Source organism: Triticum dicoccoides, chromosome 2B (assembly GCF_002162155.2).
Source record: "Triticum dicoccoides isolate Atlit2015 ecotype Zavitan chromosome 2B, WEW_v2.0, whole genome shotgun sequence".
NCBI classification, from domain to species: Eukaryota; Viridiplantae; Streptophyta; class Magnoliopsida; order Poales; family Poaceae; genus Triticum; species Triticum dicoccoides.
The window spans coordinates 745,312,555-745,318,190 of record NC_041383.1 but is presented as its reverse complement, the minus strand read 5'-3'; positions in this window follow the sequence as shown (position 1 = coordinate 745,318,190).

Here is a 5,636-nt window from a genome sequence, read left to right as displayed (position 1 = left end):
TAGTAGCTCGAAACGATGTGGTATCTCCTCTGACTTCCAGGGCTTGAACTCAATGGTGACATTGTGAGACTTGATGAAAACTACAAACCCAGTCACCCTCTGTAGAACTTCCTCACTTGGGAAGGACATGACAAAAGCATCCTGGCCATGCGGTATGGCCTCCCAAGTCCAATGTTGCTGGTACTAAGCAATCTTAGCAACCACTGCCTCCATGATACTGGGAGTGATAGAGCCACCAGAAATTGATACCAACGCCGTTGGTGAATTCTGTGGTGAGGGATCCTCCCAACAGACATTGTCGGGCATCTGAAAGAAGGCCATATTTTCAGTTCCATATCCATAAAGCATCGCCGCCGGCTTTGGCATCTTGAGAGCAGGACAACACCGCATGGTCATCGGGTGATTTGTCTTATTACAAATGAAACAATAATGTTGTGTCTCGCACTCATCATATGTGTGTCCTGCAGATTGGCACTTAGAACACCACAACTTTTTAGGGTTTGTTGAATCGGCTGCCCCTGAAGATTGAATCGTAGGTGGAGGCCGATGTTGCATTGGGCCCAACTACATAGGTGTGTACTGCCCGTGACCCACTGCCATCATTGACGAAGAGGCCAAGGTGCGCACCTGCATCGGTGGCGGAATCATAGGGACCGCAGGTAGGGGAGTAGTAGATGGCAACACTGCTCCCTGGTGAGTCTTATGACAGCCGCCCTTGCTTCCCTTCGGCTTACGAGGGCATGCAAAAGCAGGGCCTCCGATGGCAGAAGAGTTGTATGGAGGCCTGGCGTTGAAGCTAGCAGCCATTTGCACCCTGGCGGGAGTACCAGGATGCTGCACATAAGTGTTCACCGCGGGTTGAAACGCTGCCGGCTGTTGTTGTTGCTGCACGAAGCCACTCGTTGGTTGAAGAAGATACGGCGGCTGCTGCAAGAACTGACCCGAGGTACCAAAAACTGCTGGTGGAACGGCACCGAATACACCATGGACTGCTGCATCGGCTGTTGATGCACCGACAGCTGCTGCATCGACGGGAAAGATCCCAGCGGCACATAGGGTTGCGCGACCTACACCGGCTGGTAAACCACCGGAGCGAAGCCAGGAGCGCCTCCCGACGGAGAAGCAGTTGGCTGAGAGGAGCTTGAAGTTGGATGGGGTTGGTGGGCGATGGAGGTGCCCGGCGGCGCGGGTGGATCGCCACGCGTCATTGCTGGAGAGCGGATGAGAGCCGCGAAGGAATCGATTGAACTTAGGGTTCGCTGCCTGCTCTACCCGGTTCCACAAGTGTCCAAGCTAACGGCTGAGATTGACCATCCGAAGCGGACGTCCAGGATTCGTCTGATCATAGGTCTGACCTGGAACGGCCGCAGATGACAGATCAAGAATTCGAACTGTGACCGTCGTGGCGCACCGCCCTGACTGGCCCGAAGAAAGTGCTGGCCAACTGAACACCGGTGAGGCCTCCCCATTGCTGAGACACGCCTGCGGCAAGAGATCACCGAGGGTTCTTGGCGGCGACATCTGAGGTGGCAGAATCTGGCCGATCCAAGGCTTGATTAGAGCTCTTGACCGGCCGGCACCCCGGAGACGCCGCGGGTGGCCGCGGCAAGCATCATCGTGACTCCTTCGAGCCCGGCAAATCCACGATAGCATCTGACGTGAAGACCACCGCGACCTCCGCCGAGTCCAACGACGGTTCTCCGTTCTTGTCTGACATGCATACACGAAAAACCTCACTTGCCCGTCGAGACGACGGTCTCTCCCACACCCTAGACGCCGGTGTAGGGTAGCCAATGTCCGCCCAGAATTCATCGGCGAATTCCTCGTCCGTCTTCCTCCGGCGAACAGCAGAAGACTGCAGAGAAGAGGTGCTGAGGGAGGAGTTTTCAACTGCTTGCGCCGCCTCCTCTGCATCGGCTGAACCTAGGCAAGAGAACCGAGATCCGGAATCCGCCGGCGGCGTCGGCGACCACCATGGCGCCAGCGTGAGCCGTCGCCTAGAGGTGATCCACATTTCTCTAAGTTTTCTTTTGTTTGTGTGCACATTGTTTCCTATGTGCTAGCTGAGATTTGTTTTGGGTTCCTGACTGTAGTAGCTGTACTCTGTGGCATTAGGGCTGGAGTTCGAACCGAGTCGAGCCAGCTCGTCTCGACTCGCTAAAACTCGTTTTGTTAACGAGCTAACTCACTCGACTAGTTACTATAACAAGCTCGAATTCAAGATTGGCTTGACTCGTATAACTCATGAGCTCGCTCGTTTAGCTTGTTAAGCTCGTTAATGAACATAAAAGCTTATGAATATGATAAAAGTGATTATTTGGGAATCTAAAATATGCATATTAAACATGCACAACGTTCACAAACAATTGTAGGCATGTACAAGCTTAAATTACAATTGTCAGCACGTACCATCAAGTCAGTACCATGTACATTACCATTGACCACAGACAATTGTACATGACCACAATCATCAGCAAGTTAGTAACTTATACATGGCCAAACAATTGTAATTTTCTTGAACGTCAAGGTGTTATCTTGTGCGCCTGGGACGCAGGGTGCCTTGCTGATCTTTTGTCTCGAGCCTAACGAGTTACACGACTACTTGTGAGATTGGCTTGTTTAACTCGTTTTATAAATGATCTTAAACTAAAGCTTGACTCGACTCGTTATTCTTCAAGTTCGAGTTGACTCGAGCCGAGTCACGAGCTACTCGTTTAGCTCGCGAGCTTCGAGCTTTTCTTCCAGCCCTATGTGGCATTGTCACTGTGCGATATATCCTATGTAAGTTATATCATTGCAAACTTTGAATTTCACTGCTCAATGTAGTTTTTTATTCAAGCTAGTTGAGAACGTGCGTCTAACACGGTGGTAATGACCTCTTGGAGTGGGGCTACCAACCAGGGCTCGAATCATGTTTCTCCTTCAAAAAAGGGCCCATAGCTGCGTATACTTGTGTCGTGTAAGCCAACATTTTCGCTGTGTATACCTGCCTTGCGCAAGCCGGTGTTCGGGGCCTTTTCTCGACCTTGCAACGCAATGCCTTCCGGACTAAAGTGCCACCTCCACCCGCATCGTGTAGGGGAAGTGATGCGTTTGGGGACTACGTCTACGTACACAGGAAGGGACCCTGCATGTGGAATTCTGAGCATATGGCATCGGTGTGAGATTACGAGCATAGAGCATTTATCGACGATTTGGTTTGAACGGTTGCCTAAGGTTGGCATGCAGCTGGGTATGCGGTCCTCACGAAACGAAGGGGCAACAGAATGTGACCCTTTATGTTCGAAAGAGAATGTGGCATTTCATTCCTCTTGGACCATTAGCAAGAGCTACCGATTAAAAAATGGCCGCGTAGCAGGTAAGATGGTCGATCAGGAGGCTGCTAACATTAATCTTGTAGATGAGAACAACAGATATACCGATGAAGAGGCTGGATTTGCGGAGCTAGAATATCTGTTGTGACTTTATTAATCTTGTAGCTCCGGATCCAAGCATACCTAAAATTTACGTTGATTATCCAAAGGCCAAAATCACTCATCCGGAGTTTGGTTCTCTCAAGCACTCCTCTTTAAACACGTACACCACTGCAGTAGCAAATCTTAATTAACATTGCTTATAGAAATATTCTCTCACACATCTAAAAGTGCACATTTCATTGGTCTGCGGCTGTACCATATGCAAGCATCCTCAGGGCAGTCATGCATTTATGCAAGAAGAGAAACCAAATAGGCGACTGACGTCCCTCTTGAGCAGTAATCATCATCGTAGATTCATAGGCCTACACACGATCCACGATGCGCAAGCATGCGCATCCTGAAGCGACGCCGAAATTAGCCCCTTGGAGATGATCTTAGCTGCCTAGCAAAAGCCACTACCCATGTGCGCTGACCCAAAGATCGCAAAATATATACAGTGTTTTTATTCGAAAAGAAAAAGATCACAAAAGAAGCTGGTGAGTCCAAAGGAGAGGCCAACAATACGTTCGAATCTAGGACGGTTGTACTTCGACGGCAGCCATCTTTTCCATAGACAGGCACAAAGTGCATGACCTTTCTTTATGCCACATCTGCGGACAAAAATGGGCGGCCAAATTGCAACGGCTCACATTGCATTCGGCACACCACTTGCATGCAATCGCACTGGCGATGTCACGCGAGCCAAAATTCATGCATGCATGTCGTTCTGCAATGTGAGGTGTGAAGACTTTGGTGACCAGCTGGCCGGAGGCATTGACCTACGTACTCCGTTGACCACATCACGTGGCAAAGATGAGCTCCACATACTGAGCTGCAGTTGTTGACACACTCGGTTAATTTCAATCCTGTTGCTCTCAGTCGCACAAATGTTTATATATACCATGGCAGTAGTACTTCACACTTGTGCTACCTTGGTCATTCTTTTTTGGTGAAGCAGAAATGACACCGTGTTCATACTTGCAGAATCTTGTTATCCTTCCTCCTTTTCAAAATATTTAGTACCACCGTTTCGAAAAATAATAATTTAGTACCACAGAGGGAATATTAGTTGCTGGTTCATTGCGCATGTGTGAACGAACAGTAGCCCGAACTTAGCTGGCCTAGTTGTTTTGTTTTCGGAGCAATCTAGCCGGTGTGGTGTGCTGTCCTGACCAAATTAAATGAAGTTGGCCATTCAGCAATGCAGTGTATAATACCAGTATATGGTACATCTACACCTAGAGCGCAATGCAGCGATCGAGTAGCTTGCTATCCTCCCCAACCAATACTTTCGCCTCGGCTAACTTTGGACCAAGAACCCGAAAGGTGATGGCAACCGGAGCGGTCGCCCGCCGTTTAGGACCCGAAACGAAGCGCTTCCACTCGGTTTTCACGGGCTTGCCGTTTGCTGTTTCCTCTTCCGCCGCGCTCACAGTGTCGACACTCTATCGACATTCGACCAGAGGCCGGCTGGGACATTTCTTTTTTCCTTTTTCTTTTTGAGCCCGGTTTGTGTACATTTAAGTACAAGAAAACAATGACCCGTAACGTTTATTTATTTATTTTCCACAAAAAAACATCTAACTACCTTTTAGTCTTTTTTCTCTATGAAAAGGATTCGGATCTGTTATATTAGTATAAAAAAAAGTTCATTGGAAGTATAAATCACCACAACTATAATGAAAAATATATTGAGATTCTGGACCACGGGACAAACTACTACTACTACCACCGTCAGAACGAGTCGCGGACGCACTGCTGTCGCCGCTTCCCTACCGCAGCCGGCTTGAACTTGTCGGTGAAAGCTCTTCGTGCATGTACCCCTAAGAAAAAGTGCATTGGGGGTGCAGTTGTCAGTTGTCACTATTGAACCCTTGAATTTCAAGATTTGAAACACCTGACATCAAATCTCATCATCATGCACGCATGATGAGAAACCATAATCTCCCTGGCCCAGGGGGGCGCCATAAATATATGCTAGAGCTTCGTCGACTACTCCAGACGGACGAACTTGAGGAGGATCAGAGTCCGAAAGACAAACTTGAATAAGAAAAACCGCCATCTGCATGAACATCACATCTGTGATGGCTAAAAAAACCTAACCCAAACTACTAGTCAGAGGGAAGACACCGGAAAATAAAATAACAACTTGCAACAACAATGGTTTTTAAGTTATTATTT